Source organism: Ursus arctos, chromosome X (assembly GCF_023065955.2).
Source record: "Ursus arctos isolate Adak ecotype North America chromosome X, UrsArc2.0, whole genome shotgun sequence".
Taxonomy (NCBI): Eukaryota; Metazoa; Chordata; class Mammalia; order Carnivora; family Ursidae; genus Ursus; species Ursus arctos.
In genome coordinates, this window is record NC_079873.1 from 83,557,482 (window position 1) to 83,577,227 (window position 19,746).

A 19,746-nucleotide genomic window follows, 5' to 3' on the forward strand; every position below is an offset into this window, starting at 1 on the left:
AGTCATTTCTATTACTCTGGTGGGAAATATTGTTTTCTCATATTCAAAAGCTATTCCATTTTTAAAGCAATAGCTGGATAGAACTGACGGGTTATCCAGTTAGATTACTGCATGGTCAATTAAAACTGAAGTATGACCATGAAATTGTTGGTCCACTTATTTCAGGAGTCTGAAGAACTTAAGCCAATTAAGTATACTATGATACAATCAGTCGCATTGCAGTTGGTCATTATTATCACCAGACAAGTTTATTTGGTTGCCTTTTCATTGATTTGATCAAATGATTTACAGTGTTCTCTGGTTCGGCTCTCACAATTCTGGAAGATACAAATAACAAAGGATTATAAATAGTTTGGTGCACCATACTAACAACATGTTTTACTTGAAAAAGAAATATTCCCGAGCACACAGCATTATTTAGCTTCCCCAGTCCTGCTCTCGATGTTTGGATCTAGTTAGGTTAAAAATAGTCTTCCTTTTGTGCACCAATAATTACTAACAATGCCTTTCGGGGTACTGTGTGTATATTTAGTATTGAAATCCTTGACATTTAAAAGGAATATAAAGAAAAGCGTAGTGCACTTACAAAACCTATTCTTTCTCATTTCCTATTTTTATTTGTAATTGGCCATACCTATTTTTATGAATTATGTCAATGTCCCCTGCCTCTTCTGGACTGTATTGCCTGTTTATTTCAGAATTATTTATGAATAAATCACATTTTAAAACTCATGTAACTAGGCCTCACACTTTACTGTAGAGCTGGAAGGTAAATGGGAGTGAAATTTTGAGAAGAGATGAAAAATTGAAAGATGTTTATCACTTCTATATGAACTATTAGGGGACTAAATACTCAAGCAGATGTTTTCTAGACTTACTTTTGTAGATAACTACCAAGCATCTAGTTTGTGACTAGATCTAATAGAAGGAAAAGACTGAGATTTGGTCCAAACCAGTTGTTTTAAAACCTTGAACTCTTGTAGAGAATTTGCCATTGAAATTAGCACCATGACTTTCCTCTGTGGGGGCAAGAGTTGAGGGTGGGATTGACTAAAAGGAGTTAGTGCCTGTGAATTTAAGTCCACGATGTTGCAGGAACAAACGAGTGTCCTACTTTGCTTCCTCAGCATCTTTTTTAAAGGCTGTATTTTAAGAATTTAAGATTACACACTAAAGTGTAAACTCGGGAGCAAACCTAAGCAGTAACCAATTTTTTCTTCTCGAGAGCAACAGTGAGTCAGTGGAAAATGTATCTCCTTTTCCTACGTACTGGCCCTAATTACAAAGACCATTATTATTCAAGCTGACTGTGTACAAGTTGTCCCTGGAAGAGAAGATAGAGCATATCCAGGCCAACTTGAATTGGGCTTTGGTTATGTGGTACTGTATCAATTATATAATGAAACAGAGCTGCAAGACAATGAAATGTGATTCAGTCATTTATACCCATCTGCACATGATCATTCTTCGCTGTCCTTGGCCTTAGAAGTAACAACTTTGTTGTCGTTGTTGTTTTGTTTTAAAGCTAATTCATAGGACTTTCTTCCTTTAAAGGGGAATAGACCAGCAAAGTAGATGGAAAAAGAGAATACAAAAGGAAATTTATGTTGTCAGCATTTTTCAACAAATCTTAGCCATAACCAGGAGAACTGGAAGTTAAAACCACAATTGTGGCTATCATTAGCCTTCTCCTTTATGAACTTCTTGACTTCATTTTTTGGTTCCATAATCTCCAGGAGCACTCATGAGGATGCAATCGTACATTCATTCCCTTGTTTATGCATCCTTTCAACTAATATCCACTGAGCACTTACCACATGCCTGGCGCTATATTAGGTGCTGGGGATACAGCAATGAGCAAACCATCTGTGGGCCCCATCCTTACGGAGCAAACGGTTTATCAAGGGACACAAACAATAACCAAGTAAACACATAAACACGTATTTTCAAATTTCTTTTTACTGCTATGAGGGAAAAGAATGGGTGCTTTGAAAATATCGATCAGAGAAACCAAACGGTGTGGGGAGTGAGAGAAGAAACCGTTTCCCTAAGGATTTAACACTTCAGCTGAGACATGAAGGATACTTAGGACTTGGACAAGTGAAGAGAGTGTTGGAGGAAGGAGAACAGCAGGGCTTCCAGGTTCAAGGGGTAGCAAATGGAAAGACCAGAGAGTTCAAGGAAATGAAAGACCGTGTTGTTGGATTAGAGAGAACCTGGGGTGTATGCCCACAGGTAAGGTCGGAAATGTAGGCTGGAGCAATGTCATGCAAAACCTTGCAGGCCGAGGTTAGGAAATTGGATTTTATCCTTAATGCTTTGGAAAAGAGACTCGATTAGGCCAGCATGGAGAAGGGGAGACCAGTTATGAGGCTATGGCCAAAATCAGGCAAGTAATTATTCTACATGTGACCCTAAGTATGATTCATTGTTGATTTTTTTCTAATTAGAAAAAAATATATATACATACATATATATATATATATGCTTACATGCTCCAAGCAGGAAAATTTAACAACACAGAAAAGCTCTTTGAAAATAAAGAGAAGCTAAAAAAATAAATAAAGCAAAGCTAAAAATCACCTGTAAGCCAACAAACCATAAATAACCACTCTTAACCATTTTTAGTGCCTCTTTCTGACCTTTTTCTCAATGCATAACATAGATATTCTTTTTCTCCAGATGGGATAATATTGCACAAACTGTTTTTATAACCTACTTTCTTTTAATTTCGAAGTAAATTCTTTTTTCATTTTTCTTACTTGGAATTCTAATTTTATTGCAATGTGATAAAAGATCTATGTGTATTTTAAAAGAATGAGTTTTTTGTAATTATTTGGTATAGAATTCCATATACATCAACTGAAATGTTTTGTTTTTTTCTTAAATTGGGCTGTTCAAGTCTTCTACATTCTTGTTAATTTTTGGTCTGCTTTCTCAATCAACATGGAGAGGTGTATAAAATGTACCTTCAATGTTAGATTTGTTGGTATCTCCTTGTAATTCCCTCAGGTTTTCTCTTGCATATTTTGAGGCAATGTATTTAGGTGCAGACAGATTTAGAACTGTTATATCTTCCTGGTGAATTCTTTTTTATAAATATACTATGACACTCTTTAACCTTAATAGTATTTGTCACTTTCTATGTTTTATATGCTTCATATGTTTTGTATGTTTAACTTTAACATAGCTACATCAATTTGGTAAGTATTTGTCTGGCCTATCTTTTTCCATCATTTCTTATGCCCTTATGTTTTAGGTGACTTTTATGAAAAGAATTTAACTAAATTTTGGATTTCAAAAAAAATTCAAAGATTTTATTTATTTGAGAGAAAGCACAAGTGCCGGGGGGGGGGGAGCAGAGGGAGAGGGAGAAGCAGACTTAATCAACTGAGACACCCAGGCGCCCCTAAATTTCGGATTTTTAAATGCAAGCAAGATTTTGTCTTTAAACTCACAAGTTTCAGTTTTAGTCCAGCCACATTTATTGTGATTAATGATACATTTGGATTTATTTATTTATATCACCTCATAGGATTTCTTTCCTATTCTGCTTTTTTCTACACTTTTTCCCCCTCCCTTCATGCCTTTTTTTCCATTAGTCAATTTTTTAAAATGCTTTTTTTTTTCCTCCTAGTTGTTTGGAAGTTATACATTTTGGTTTTTTCTTTTCCTTTTACTTAAAATGTCCAAAGTTTCTCAATAGTTCTGCCCTCCCTTAAAACAATTCAAGGACTTGACAATTTTAACCAAATCGTCCCTCTCCAACTTTGTTCTTATAGCCCCAAATTATTCATCATCATCATTATTGTTTGTTACAGCCAACGCCTATTTAGATCTACCTATATGTTCACCGATATTTTTGCTCACAATTCCGTTTCCCACATTAGTGCTTCCTTTCAGAAGCAAACACTTCAATATTACCTTCAGCAAGGATTTATGAATTCTTGATCCTCTCAGTTCTTTTCTGGAAATGTTTTTACTGCCCTCACTCTTGAATAATAATTTAGCTGGGGGGTTGCCTTGCTGGCTCAGTTGGTAGAGCATGTGACTCTTGATCTTGGGGTTGTGAGTTCGAGCCCCATATTGGGTGTGGAGATGACTTAAAAATAAAACCTTTAAAAAAATAATTAAGCTGGGTTTTAAAGTCTAGGTTGAGGGGCGCCTGTGTGCTCAGTCGTTAAGCATCTGCCTTCGGCTCAGGGCGTGATCCCAGTGTTCTGGGATCCAGCACCGCATTGGGCTCCCTGCTCCACTGGGAGCCTGCTTCTTCCTCTCCCACTCCCCCTGCTTGTGTTCCCTCTCTCGCTGTCTCTCTCTCTCTCTCTCTCTCTCTGTCAAATAAATAAAACAAAATATAATAAAAAATAAAATCTAGGTTGACAGATATTCTCCCTCAGAACTTTGAAGATGTGGTTTACCTGTGTTCTGGCCTATATTTTGTAATTTTGAAGTCTGCTGTCTCTCATAGTTTTCAAGAATTTTCTCTTTGTTTTTGGTGTTCTGCAGTTTGACTCTAACATGTCTGGATATAGATTTAATTTTATTTATTTATTTATTTATTTATTTATTTATTTTTAATGATTTTTTATTATATTATGTTAGTCACCATACAGTACATCCCCGGTTTCCGATGTAAGGCTCGATGATTCGTTAGTTGTGTATAACACCCAGTGCACCATGCAATACGTGCCCTCCTTACTACCCATCACCAGCCTATCTCATTCCCCCACCCCCCTCCCCTCTGAAGTCCTCAGTTTGTTTCTCATAGTCCATAGTCTCTCATGTTTCATTCCCCCTTCTGATTACCCCCCCTTTCTTTATCCCTTTCTTCCCCTACTGATCATCTTAGTTCTTATGTTCCATAGATGAGAGAAATCATATGATAGTTGTCTTTCTCTGCTTGACTTATTTCACTTAGCATTATCTCCTCCAGTGCCGTCCATGTTGTAGCAAATGTTGAGAACTCGTTCTTTCTGATAGCTGAGTAATATTCCATTGTATATATGGACCACAACTTCTTAATCCAGTCATCTATTGAAGGGCATCTCGGCTCCTTCCACGATTTAGCTATTGTGGACATTGCTGCTATGAACATTGGGGTGCATATGGCCCTTCTCTTCACTACGTCTGTATCTTTGGGGTAAATACCCAGTAGTGCAATGGCTGGATCATAGGGTAGCTCAATTTTTAACTTTTTAAGGGACCTCCACACTGTTTTCCAGAGTGGCTGTACCAACTTGCATTCCCACCAACAATGTAGGAGGGATCCCCTTTCTCCACATCCTCTCCAACAATTATTGTTTCTTGCCTTGTCTATTTTTGCCATTCTAACTGGCCTAAGGTGGTATCGCAGTGTGGTTTTGATTTGAATTTCCTTGATGGCTAATGATTTTGAACATTGTTTCATGTGTCTGTTAGCCATTTGTATGTCTTCATTGGAAAAGTGTCTGCTCATATCTTCTGCCCATTTTTTGATTTGTTTATTTGTTTCTCGTGTATTGAGGTTGAGAAGTTCTTTGTAGATCTTGGATACCAGTCCTTTATCTGTAGTGTCATTTGCAAATATATTCTCCCATTCCATGGGCTGCCTCTTAGTTTTTCTGACTGTTTCCTTGGCTGTGCAGACACTTTTAATCTTGATGAAGTCCCATAAATTCATTTTATCTTTTGTTTCTCTTGCCTTTGGGGATGTGTCATGAAAAAGGTTGCTTTGGCCGATGTCGTAGAGGTTGTTGCCTATGTTCTCCTCTAGAATTTTGATGGATTCCTGTCTCACATAGAGGTCTTTCATCCATTTGGAGTTTATTTTTGTGTATGGTGTGAGATAGTGGTCAAGTTTCATTCTCTTGCATGTAGCTGTCCAATTTTCCCAGCACCATTTATTGAAGAGACTGTCTTTTTCCCACCGGATGTTTTTTCCTGCTTTATCAAATATTAGTTGCCCAAAGAGCCGAGGGTCCATTTCTGGGCTCTCTATTCTGTTCCATTGGTCTACGTGTCTGTTTTTGTGCCAGTACCATGCTGTCTTTGTGATCACAGCTTTGTAGTACAGCTCGAAATCCGGCATTGTGATGCCCCCAGCTTTGTTTTTCCTTTTCAACAGTTCCTTGGAGATTCGGGGCCTTTTCTGTTTCCATACAAATTTAAGGACTGTTTGTTCCAGTTCTTTGAAAAATGTCCTCGGTATTTTGATCGGGATAGCATTGAAAGTGTAGATTGCTCTGGGTAGCATGGACATTTTAACTATGTTAATTCTTCTGATCCATGAGCATGGAATATCTTTCCATCTTTTTATGTCTTCTTCAATGTCTTTCAAGAGTGATTTATAGTTTCTAGAATATAGGTCCTTTACGTCTCTGGTTAAGTTAATTCCAAGGTAACGTATGGTTTTTGGTGCTATTGTAAATGGGATGGATTCCCTAATTTCTCTTTCTTCGGTCTCGTTATTCGTGTATAGAAATGCAACTGATTTCTGAGCATTGATTTTGTATCCCGCCACATTACTGAATTGCTCTATAACTTCTAATAGTTTGGGAGTGGCTTCTTTTGGGTTTTCCATATAGAGTATCATGTCATCTGCAAAGAGAGACATTTTGACTTCTTCTTTGCCGATTTGAATGCCTTTGATCCCTTTTTGTCGTCTGATTGCTGTTGCAAGAACTTCTAGTACTATGTTGAATAATAGTGGCGAGAGTGGGCATCCTTGTCGTGTTCCTGATCTTAAGGGAAAGGCTTCCAGCTTTTCCCCATTGAGAATAATATTTGCAGTAGGCTTTTCATAGATGGCTTTTATGAGATTGAGAAATGTACCTTCTATTCCTACACTCTGAAGCGTTTTAATCAGGAAAGGATGCTGTATTTTGTCAAATGCTTTTTCGGCATCGATTGAGAGGATCATATGGTTCCTGAGTCTTTTCTTGTTGATATGCTGTATCACGCTGATCGATTTGCGAATATTGAACCATGCTTGCATCCCAGGTATGAATCCCACTTGATCGTGATGGATAATCCTTTTAATGTACTGTTGGATTCTATTAGCAAGTATCTTGTTGAGGATTTTGGCATCCATATTCATTAGGGAAATCGGTCTGTAATTCTCCTTTTTGAGGGGGTCTTTGCTTGGTTTGGGGATCAAGGTAATATTGGCCTCATAGAATGAGCTTGGTAGCTTTCCTTCTGTTTCTATTTTTGAAATAGCTTTAGGAGAATAGGTATTATTTCTTCTTTGAATGTTTGGTAGAATTCCTCAGGAAAACCGTCCGGGCCTGGAGTTTTGTTATTTGGAAGGTTGTTTATCACTGACTCAATTTCTTCATAATTAATCGGCCTGTTTAAGGAATCAATTTCTTCCTGTTTCAATCTTGGTAGTTTATAGGTTTCCAGGAGGGATTCCATCTCTTCCAGATTGCTTAGTTTATTGGCATATAGCTGTTGATAAAAATTTCTAATAATCCTTCCAATTTCAATGGTGTTCGTCGTGACCTCTCCTTTTTCATTCATAATTTTAATAATCTGGGTCCTTTCTCTTTTCTTTTGGATAAGTCTTGCCAGTGGTCTGTCAATTTTATTGATTCTCTCAAAGAACCAGCTTCTAGTCCTGTTGATCTGCTCTACTGTACTTCTGGTTTCTTCTTGATTGATTTCAGCTCTAATTTTGGTCAACTGCTTCCTCGTGCGTGGATTAGGCCTGTCCCTCTGTTGCTGTTCCAGCTTCTTGAGGTGAGAATATAAAAACTGCGTTTTAGATTTTTCTATTCTTTTGAGTGAGGCTTGGATGGCTATGTATTTCCCCCTTAGGACTGCCTTTGCAGTATCCCATAGGTTTTGGAGTGTTGTATTTTCATTCTCATTGGTCTCCATAAATTGTTTAATTTGATTTTTGATTTCCTGGTTTATCGAGTCATTCCTGAGCAGGATGGTTCTTAGTCTCCAAGTGTTTGAGTTTCTTCCAAATTTTTCCTTGTGGTTGAGATCCAATTTCAGAGCGTTGTGGTCTGAGAATATGCAGGGGATAATTTCAATCTTTTGGTATCGGTTGAGACCTGTTTTGTGTCCCAGAACATGGTCTATTCTTGAGAATGTTCCATGGGCATTAGAATAGAATGAGTATTCTTTGGTTCTGGGGTGTAGTGTTCTATATATATCTAAGAGGTCCAACTCATCGAGTATGGCATTCAAAGCCTTTGATTCTTTGCTTAGTTTTTGCCAGGGCGTTCTATTTCTGATAGTGGAGTGTTGAGGTCCCCTACTATTAATGTATTTTTATCTATATGTCTCTTTATTCTGGTTAAGAGTTGGCTTGTGTATCTTGCTGCTCCCCTGTTGGGGGCATATATATTTATAATTGTCATATCCACTTGTTGAATACTTCCCTTAAGAATAATATAGTGCCCTTCTGCATCTCTAACTATAGTCTGTAGTTTAAAATCCAATTTATCTGATATGAGAATTGCTACCCCAGCTTTCTTTTGAGGTCCATTTGCGTGAAAGATGGCACTCCATCCCCTTACTCTCAGTCTGAATGCATCTTTGGGTTCGAAATGAGTCTCTTGTAGACAGCAAATGGATGGGTCATTTCTTTTTATCCAATCTGCAACCCTGTGGCGTTTATGGGATGGTTCAAACCATTTACATTAAGACTGATTACTGAGAGATATGATTTTAATAATGCCATGTTGCCAGTAAAGTCTTTGTTTGTATTGGCTGTGACTTTCTGTTCTGTATCACTCTTGGGGCCTTTTTACTTCTATAGAACCCCCTGTAATATCTCCTGTAGGGCTGGTTTCATGGTTACAAAATTGGTTAGTGACTGGCGATTCTGAAATGTCTTTATTTCTCCATCAATTCTGAATGACAGCCTTGCTGGATAAAGGATCCTTGGCTGCATGTTTTTCTCTGAAAGAGCTTTAAAAATGCCCCCCCCCCCAATCCTTTCTCTCATTCCATGTCTGTGTAGACAGGTCTGACGTAATTCTGATGCCTTTGCCTTGGTACGTGAGAAATTTCTTTGCCCTGGCCGCTTTCAATACTGTATCTTTGCATCTAATATTTGCGAATTGCACTATGACGTGACGTGGCGTAGATTTGTCGTGGTTGAGCTTGGGAGGGGTCCTCTCTGCCTCTTGGACACGAAGGTTTGTTTCCCTCACTAGATTAGGGAAGTTTTCAGCTACAATTTGTTCAAATATCTCTTCTAGACCTCCGTTTTTCTCCACCCCCTCGGGGATGCCGATGATTCTAACATTGGATCGTTTCATTGAGTCAGTAATCTCCCGTAACCTACATTCGTGGGTGTGGATTTTTTTAAGACCATCTTCTATTTTCATTTTTTCCTCTATTAACCCATCCTCCAATTCACTAACCCGTCCTTCTGCTTCTGCGACCCTGGCCTTCAGAGCCTCTAGTTTTGCCTGCATTTGGCTCATAGAATTTTTAATTTCTGTCAGATTCGCTCTCATTTCTGTCCTTAGGGATTCTATATTCTCAGTAACCTTTTCGTTAATAGTTTTTTCAATTCTACTCATCATTTTGACCATCGTTACTCTGAATTCCATTTCTGATACTTTGGTTACATCCATATCCATTATTTCTGTGGCAGAGGCCACAGACTCACTGTCTTTTCTTTGCTGGGGGGGGCTTCTCCTTCTTGTCATTCTGATGAGGAGAGGTTGCGGGGTTGTCCAGAGCCCAAATTATTGACTGGGTCCCAGGCCGTGCCTCTTGTTTTATAGGGATCTTAGGGATGTGGGCTTCTTCTTTAAAGATTTTATTTATTTATTTATTTATGTGGCAGCCAACCAGCAAGAGAGGAAACAGAAGCAAGGGAGTGGGAGAGGAAGAAGCAGGCTCCCAGCGGAGGAGCCCGATGAGGGACTCCTTTCCGGAACGCCGGGATCACGCCCTAAGCCAAAGACAGGCGCTCAATGACTGCGCCACCCCGGCGCCCGGGTTGTGGGCTTCTTGATTTTTCAGCCTGCCTTCTGTGTTCTGGGGGAGGGGCCTGCCGCGCCGATACTCAGGCAACCCTGTTTGGGTAGAGTCTCCGTGTCCCCTGCGAGGGGGGATGGGGATGGGCACGCCGTGAGCCGGTATTTCCAGGCTTTTGTTCTCTGGCGGCTTTCCCTGGCGGTTTGCTGTGCCTCTTCTGAGAGTCAGAGAAGCAGCGGCTGAATTTCAGCCTCTGTCACAGAACAGAGGGATTACGGCCCGTTCTCCACTGATGTTCTGGCCACTTTAACTCTGTTACTGTTGGTGCTGCTCAACCCTGCAGCATCCTGGGATGTGCGCCCCACACCCGGCGTCCCAGCCCTCACTTCCAGGGCCGGCGCGTCTCTGTCCTTTGTGTTTCTAACGCCGCCAGCCGCCAGCCGCCCCGCGCGCGCTCCGGGAGCTCCCGGTCTCAGTCTGGATCCAGTGAGCGCACCGGGATTCCGGTGTTCCGCGAGATGCCTGGTGGCGCGCGCACCCGGCTCACGGTCTCAGTCTGCTGTTTTGCGGGTGCCGTCCCGAGCCCCGCCCCTTCCCCGGTGCAAGTGGCTACCGCTTCCCGGCGCCCAAACGCGGCGGCTCCCTCCCCCTTCCATTTATCTTCCGATATCTGTGCACAGTTTCATGGCTCCCCGCTTCGTACCTCAATACTCAGCGCTGGAGATGTTCATTTGTAGAGATCCAGATGCATCTTCCTGCGTCTCAGGCTGGTTCCGTGGTTGTTTAGGCTGGTCTGGTACCTATCCAGCTCGACTCGGGGGACCGGCTGAAAACGGTGTCTCCTACTCCTCCGCCATCTTAACCCCAATGTAATTTTATTTATTTTATCTGGCACTTGCACTTCTTAAGTCTTTTATCAATCCTGGAGAATGCTCAGCCATTATCCCCTTGAATGTTGCCTTTCTCTGATTCTATTTCCCTTCTGTAATGCATCTTAGATTAATGTTTCACCCTTCATTCTCTTCCTTGTCATTTTGCCTCTCCGTTATATTTTCCATCTCTATTTGCTCTTCATACTGGGTAATTTTCTCAAATCTAAGCCCCCTTCCAGCCCAGTTGTTCTCAGGAGTCTAAGCTTGCCGGTGTTTGTGTCCACTGGTTCTCACTCATGTTAGATAATTTATTCTTGTAGTATTTTATTACGATGTCTCCTTTAATGGGGTTTGTAAAAAAAATTCTGTGAAAACTTTTGTGGTCTGTGTTGTGGGAACATCCATTCAAAGCAGTTCTATTTTTGCTTCTGTCAAAAGCATAAGGGTAAATGTTCCTGGTAATACAGATAGTATAAATTAAAAATCTAAAACCCACATGAGTTTCAGGTCTGTGCTTTAATTCATAGATGTTTTTTCTTCCATCTCGGACTTAGACACAGACAGATAAACTTCCTTGTAGTTTCCCTCTGTTAAAGATGGAGATTTTTTTCTAGTTCAACCTTTTATGGAGAATACAGCCCTTCCAGGGGAACTTAATGATGGGACCATTGGGCTCAAGACCTCATCTCCTGTCCCTGTGGTTCTTTTTGGTTAACTTTTAATTTTCATTCCAGTTAGTTAACATACAATGTTATATTAGTTTCAGGTGTACAATAGAGTGATTCAACACTTCCATACAACACACAGTGCTCATCACAACAAGCACACTCCTTAAAACCCATCACCTGTTTAACCCACCACCCCCTATCCCCCTCCCCTCTGGTGACCATTAGTTTGTTCTCTATGGTTAAGAGTTTGTTTCTTGGTTTGTCTCTCTCTCTCTCTTTTTTCCATTGCTCATTTGTTTTATTTCTGAAATTCCACATATGAGTGAAATCGTATGGTATTTGTCTTTCTCTGACTTCTTTTGCTTAGCATAATACTTTCTAGCTCCATCCACATTGTTGCAAATGGCAAGATTTCATTCTTTTTGATGGCTGAAGAATATTCCAGTGTGTGTGTGTGTGTGTGTGTGTGTGTGTGTGTGTGTGTGTGTATACCACATCTTTATCCATTCATCAGTCGATGGACATTTGGGCTCTTTCCATAGTTTGGCTATTGTTGATAATGCTGCTATAAACATCAGGGTGCATGTGCCCCCCTTTGAATCTGTACTTTTGTAACCTTTGGGTAAATACCTAGTAGTGTAATTGCTGGGTCATAGGGTAGTTCTTTTTTTTTTTAATTTGTTTTGTGACCTAATACATGATCTGTTCTGGAGAACGTTCCATATGCACTTGAAAAGAATCTGTATTCTGCTGTTTTAGCATGGAATGTTCTGCATATATCTGTTAAATCCATCTGTTCCTGTGTGTCATTCAAAGCCATTGTTTCCTTGTTGAATTTCTGTTTACACAATCTGTCCTTTGATGTAAGTGGGGTGTTAACGTCCCCTTTATTATTGTGTTATTATCAATTAGTTTCTTTATGTTTGTTATTAACTGTTTTATGTATTTGGGTGCTCCAATGTTGGGTGCATAAATATTTACAATTGTTATATCTTCTTGTTGGATTGTTCCCTTTATTATGATATAGTACTCTTCTTTGTCTCTTGTTACAGTCTTTGTTTTAGAGTCGATTTTTTCCGATATAAGTATTGCTACTTCAGCTTTCTTTTGACATCCATTTGCATGATAGATGTTTCTCCATCCCCTCACTTTCAATCTGCAGGTGTCTCCAGGTCTAAAAATGAGTCCCTTGTAGGCAGCATTTAGATAGGTCTTGTTTTTTATCCATTCTGTCACCCTATGTCTTTTTGTTGGAGCATTTAGTCCATTTGCATTCAAACAATTATTGATAGCTATGTATTTATTGCCATTTTATTACTTGTTTCATGGTTGTTTCTGAAGGTTTTATCTGATCCTTTCTTGTCTTTCTTTCATGGTTTGCTGCTTTTCTTTAGTGATATATTTGGATTTCTTTCTCTTTATTCTTTACATATTTATTAGTGGGTTTTGGTTTTTGGTTATGATTACGCTTGTATATAACATCTTCTGCATATAGCAGTCTATATTAAGTTAATGATCATTTAAGTTTGAATCCACTGTTTCTCCTTTCCTTCCTGTGTTTTAGGTATATGTTGTCATGTTTTACATCCTTTTATTTTGTGAGTTCCTTGACTGATTTTTTACAGAAATATTCATTTTTACTGCTTTTGTGTTTCTTACCTTCATATTGTCACTTTGGGTCTTTCCTTTCCACGCAAAGTGTACCCTTTAATATTTCTTGCTGGGCTGGCTTTGTGGTTATGAACTCCTTTAGATTTTGTCTGTGAAACTCTTTATCTCTCCTTCTATTCCAAATGATAGCCTTGCTGGATGGAGTATTCTTTGCTGTAGGTTTTTCCCATTCAGCACTTTGAATATATCATGCTCCTCCCTCCAGACTTGGAAAATATAATAAAATTCATATTATAGGAGTCCTAGAAGAAGAGAGAAAAAAAGAGCAGAAAAGTCACTTGAAGAAATAATACCTCAATACTTCCCTAATCTGGGGAAGGAAACAGATATCCAAATCCAGGAGGCACAGAGAACCCCCAACAAAACCAACAAAAGCAGATCCACACCAAGACATACTGTAACTAAATTGGCAAAATATAGTGATGAAGAAAAAATTGTAAAAGCAGTGAGACAAAAGAAGACAGTAAGATACAAGGGAAACCCCATAAGACTATCAGAGGATGTTTTTTAGCAGAAATTTTCCAAAAAGATTTATTTATTTATTTGAGAGGGAAAGAAAGTACACCAGTGGGGGAGGGGGAGAGGAAGAGGGAGAGAATCCCCAAGCTGACTCCCCACTAAGCACAGAGCCCAATATAGAGCTCGATCCCACGACTCTGAGTTCATGACCTGAGCTGAAATCAAGAGTCAGACGCTTAACCGACAGATCCACCCAGGCACCCCACGTGTCCTGTTCTTGAAGGTAATGGCCTTATGAAGAAGAGGACCTATAGTTCCCTGCCATACAGTGTTCCTTCTTCCCCAGGGCCTGGCACTGCTGGGAGTGTCTCCAACATGTGCTGCATGTGCTGTGCTGTTTTCTGCTGGCTGCTTTATTCTTCAGGCCAGTCATCTGCAGAGGCTCTCTTTGCCTGTTGTGGGCAGTGTTTGGCCCCTGGTCTGAATGTGACTCATTTTAACTAGGTGTGCTCTGGTCTGCTTGTGAAATGAGACCTATTGCCACCTCCATCAGAACTAAGGCCCTGCAAAACTCCTGGGTTAGGAGACATGGTATTGGCAGAGGTTTAGGCCAGTCTTCTGGAAGAGGGGGCCCGCTGTGCTGGGACTGAGACAAACATGACTGGGAAGGGTGGTTTCACTGGAGTGCAGGGGGGCAGGGCTTGCTGTAAGCAATTTAGGTAACAAGTGTCAGCACTGGGCTGGTTCCTGCAGGTGGCACTATGTTTATGCTAAGGGGCAAGGGAGGGAAATGGTGCCTGCCAGTTCCTTTGTTCCCAGAGGGGTCTCTCCATGAATCCTGCACTCTGGAACACACTATGAAAGGAGCAACTAACCACCCCACTGTGTGCCCCAGACGCTCTTCAGATCACTGTTTCCACACTGTATGTTCCACAGACTGTTTGCCCCGTCTTCTCTCCAAGAGTAGCTCCAATGCCCTCTGGGCTCTATCTGAGCTAAGCCCTCGGATCTTTAAAGCTCCAGCTTTTAGCCCCACTGGCTGCACGAACTCACAAAATTCAGCCCCTCTTGCTTTCCAAGGCAATTGCTATGGAGATTTGTTCTCCCCATGCACTCCTCTGTGTGCTAGTCTGTTTCTCACCCTTCTCTGCAACCATGGCTCCCTTGCCACCACAGTGGCCACAATCCACTTCTCTCCCAAACTATGTCTCTGCACTTCCTACTTTCTTCAATGTCACCTGTCCTCTACTTTTAGTTGTAGAGTGTTCTGCCAGTCTTCAGTTCGATTTCTGGGGTATTTAGGTTGAGTTGATAGTTATCTAGTTGTATTCATGGGGTGAAGTGAGCCAGGGTCCTCTTACTCCACCATCTCCCTCTACTCTCCCCCTAAAAGTTGAAACTTCCTTCTCAGGGCAACCACAACCTCCACTCACAAGATTACAACTTTGATTTTCAGTTTCCTCTTCGTTTCTGGAATCCAGGGGTTTTCCTTTATTTCTTGTGAGCTCAGTTATGCAATTTATTTCATTTGTACAATTAAATGAATGTTCGTATATTTTATCTTGCACTTACAGAGGTTTGTATCAAAAGGTTTTTCAGTTAATTTAGTTGGCCATATTTTTGGAAATGGTCAGTCTGCTTTCTTAACTTAGCAAAATATTTTGAATATTTCCCCATGTTAATAAATATTCTTTAACATAATTATAGATTGAATTTCCCAGAAATCAGTCTCCAAGTAAGGCAAGAGTGTATGGGAGAGTGCTCTTTCTAGAAGTAAAATTGCTAGATAAATGCATTTTTAAATATTTTGATAGATTTAGCCAATTTGCCTATTAAAAAGCTTATACTTGTATATACTTCCCCTAAAATTATGTGAGTACTTATTTCTCTGCACTCTAAGAAATCCCAAATATCATCATCCTTTTTCATTTCCAATTTCATAAAGAGAAATAGCATCATATCATTTTTACAAACTACCTTCTTTGACCTTGTTTTGTGTTGGTCTCAGCCTATCCATACTAATACTAACAGCTAGGAATGCCTGGGGCCACACACACATTTTCCCAACCAGAGCCAATGTGTGGCTGGACTGGCCCTCATGGTTCTTACCATGATTGTAAGACATTTCTCCACAACAAGCAGTGGGGAATTTTGGAAAAACAAGGATGATTACTTACATATTCAGGAAGGTGCACAGCATGCCAGGGCCACACAGAGATGTCACAGGTAAAGTTTGTGTTCTACTTTTATTGGGTAGAGGGTGAGGTGCCTAGAGTGTCCTGGTTCACTCTTCATTGGTAAATTTACAACATAAAAGTGGGAATCAAAGCACAGGAAGGGAAAAGCAGTCAGTTACCTAGGTCACCCAGGGTTTTCTGAAAGGGGAACATCGTTGGGGCACCTGGGTGGCTACAGTCAATTAAGCATCTGACTCTTGATTTCAGCTCCGGTTATGATCTCGGGGTTGTGAGATGGAGCCCCGTGTTGGGCTCTGTGTTGGATGTGGAGTCTGCTTGGGATTCTCTCTCCCTCTCCCCCTCCCCCCCTCCCTCTCTAAAAAAACCCAATAAAATAAAAGGGGAACTTTGTAGGTGGGAGTGGCCTGTCTCTTTGTCTACTTGTGTAGCTTGTAATGTGTTTATTTGAGATGATATCTTTGAAATGGATGTCTTAGCAATCAAAAGTTTAATGTTAGGCACTAACAACCAAAAAAGCTAATTGTCAGTACTTACACTACAGACATACTACTGAGGTTGAACAATTTCTTATATATTAATTAGTCATTTATATTCTTGTTTTGAGGACTGTTTTTTTCTTTTGATCATTTTTGTATTAGAATATTTAACTTTTTCTTATTGATTTGTAAAAGCTACTTACATATTAAGAATATCAAATTTGGTTATCTGTAATATATTTTACAAATATTTTCCCCAGGATGTTCTTTACCTTTTAATTTTGTTTATAGTATTTTTAAGAGGAAGTTTTTATTTTTATGTAGTATGTTTGTAGACAGATTATCCACTTATTTTTATTTTTGGTAGTTTTAAGGCTTCATCTTCTACTTTTAACTGTATCCATCTGGAGCTTATTTTAGAACAATTAATTTTTAGCTTCCTAATACTAGACTTGAGCATTATAAAATACATTTAAAACATTCACTGTCACACTCTGACTTCTTCCATTTAATTTTAACCATGAAATCATCCATAAATTATACTGTTAGAAGAGCAGTTGATGATTTGTAATATATTATAAAGTAACAGAATTTGAGTGCCATGCACTTTTAGTCAACTCTTCTGACAAGATAATTTGTAAATGTTTCTATTTGACTTTAAAATACGTTTCATATATATATGAATAGGTCTTACACTGAATTTATACCAGTGCAGATTTAAGAACCCTCTTATGATCATCCAACTAGAGATGAGCTGGAAAGCAACCTGTTTTCCTCATCCTGCCAATCTGTTTTATTTTTGCTTGTTTGCTTCTTACTCCATGCAGAAAAAGACGGTATCATCTTTCAACCTAAGCAATGTTTTTATCTAAATATGCTGTCTGAATATTCCCACATTCAGGAGGGGAGTATTAAACAGATGGGTTGTAAGAGCAAAAGTAATTTTTTTGTTTCCAAACTTTACCTTGTGGATAACTAAGAGTACAGGGAAAGGCAAGCCCAAGGTTAACAATGAATCTTTCTGCAAGTAAGAAAAAGATTTCCTCCACCACACATTGACAAAAAAGCCCCCAAAAGGCACCTTCTACAAAGAAACCAACACAAAAAGGCACACCCCTCAGAGGCCAACTAGGAAGAGGCACTAAACAGTGCCTATGCTGAATTTTAGCCTCAACTTGCTCCCTCTTGCTCAGATACCTTTGGCCCTACACAACTTCAGGCAGTCTTTCTCTGTATCCTCCATTTTTTCCTACAGAAAAATGCACTACAGACTTGAAAAGTTAGTTGAGGAATCCAAATAAAATCTCTAGTTTGGTTAGTAGATTTCTCAGTTTTGATCACCGACATGGTTATGCAAGATATTAACATTAGGGGAAGCTGGGTGAGCTATGAGAATGCTACGCAAATGTTGTCACTTCTGGTGAGTCTAAAATTTATTTTAAAATTGAAAGTTTGCTTTAAAAAGTTGGAGAAGTGGGGCACCTGGGTGGCACCTGGGTGGTGCAGTTGGTTAGGCAACTGACTCTGAGTTTCAGCTCAGGTCATCATCTCAAGGTTGTAGGATCAAGCCCCACATAAGGCTCTGCACTCAGTGCAGAGTCTGCTTAAGATTCTCCTTCTCCTTCTGCCCCTCTTCCTCCATGCTCTCTCTCTCTCAAATAAATAAATCTTAAAAAAAAGTTGGAGGAGAAAGCTACAGGATTATGATCATAACATCACTACTCTTTTTTTGCAGCCTGGAACTCTCTTTAGTTTTTACCATGCTCACTTGTGGTGTGTTTCATATTTTGCTGCATATACTCCATTAAGCAGGGAATCTTTTTGTGGGTGACAGCTGGTTTTATTTCCCAAATACAACCTGTTCAACATAAAGACATAAATAATGAGTTTAATCTCAATTCTAATAAGGTTGATTAATGAACTTCTTTGCTAGACACTGTGGAGGTGGTATACAGAAATATACAGTAAAAAAACCTATAGTTTGGGAAACATGAGTAACATACAATACAAAAGCAAACAAATAAGATGGCTTATAATTGTTAAATTGTGTACCACAGGATATTAACAAAAATGGTGGAGTAAGAACAACCGGAAACCCTCTTCTCCATAAAAGCAATGATAAAACTAGCAAAAACTCTTAAGAATTAACTTTCTAAGACCTCTGAAAATTAACCAAAAGCTTGCAAGAATTCAGGGAGTGTTTATTCAAGTATAAGGGCTGAATGTGAATAAAAAGAGCAAGATTTGTGTCATTTTAACTTACCTTATTCCCACCTCTAGCCTCTCCCCAGCTCTGTAGTCATTTTGAAAACTAGTGGGCCACAATCATGATGAAATCAAGCAGCCTGGAAACCACTGGAGGGAGCAAAATGAGATTGGAGCTTGTGATGTTAATTTTATGTGTCAATTTGACTCAGTCACAAAGTGTCCAGATATTTGGTTAAACATGATTTCTGGGTGTGTCTGTGAAAGTGTTTCTGGATGAAATTACCATTTGAATCTGTGAACTCAGTCAAGCAGTTTGCCCTTCGCATTGTGGGTGGGCGTCATCCAATCTCTTGAGAACATAAATAGAACAAGAAGATGAAGGAAGAATTTGGCCCTTCCTGCCTGATTGCTTGAGGCAGAACATTGATCTCCTCTTGCCCCTGATGCTCTTGGTTCTGGCCTTCAGACCCAGACTGGAAGCTACATCTTGGCTCTCTTGGTTTTCAAGCATTCAGACTCATACTAAATTATACCACTGGCTTTCCTGGTCTCTAGCTTACAGATGGCAGATCACAGGACTTCTCAGCTCCATAATTGTATGAGCCAATTCCTTACAATATCTATATTTTATATATTGTATATATAAATAAATAGGTATATTGTAATTTTATATCTAAATATATTATATATAATATATCTAAATATATATAATTATGTATAGTGTATTATATATATAAATATATATTATATATAAAGAGATATATTTCCTATTGGTTCTGTTTCACCAGAGAACTCTAATACAGAATTCTTTCAAACTTCCATGCCCAGCATTACAACACCTAAATAAGACAAAAACATCACAAAAAAACAAGACTAAGGCCAATATTCTTTATGAATATAAATGTAAAAATCCTCAACAAAATAGTAGCAAACTAAATCCAGCAATATAGAAAAAATTATGCACTGTGATTAAGTAGTATTTATCCCAGGAATTGAAAGTGGGTTCAACATATGAAAAGCAATAAATGTAACACTGCATATTAATAGAATAAAAGACAAAAACCACATGATCATCTCAATAGATACAGAAAAAAATTTAACAAAATTAAATACCTTCATGACAAAAGTACTTAACAAATTAGTAATAGAAGGAAATTTCTTCCCTCTAATAAAGGCATCTATGAAAAATCTAAAACTAACACACTTAATGGTGAAAGGCAGAAAGCTTTCCCCCTAAGATCAGGAATAAGACAAGGAAGTCTGC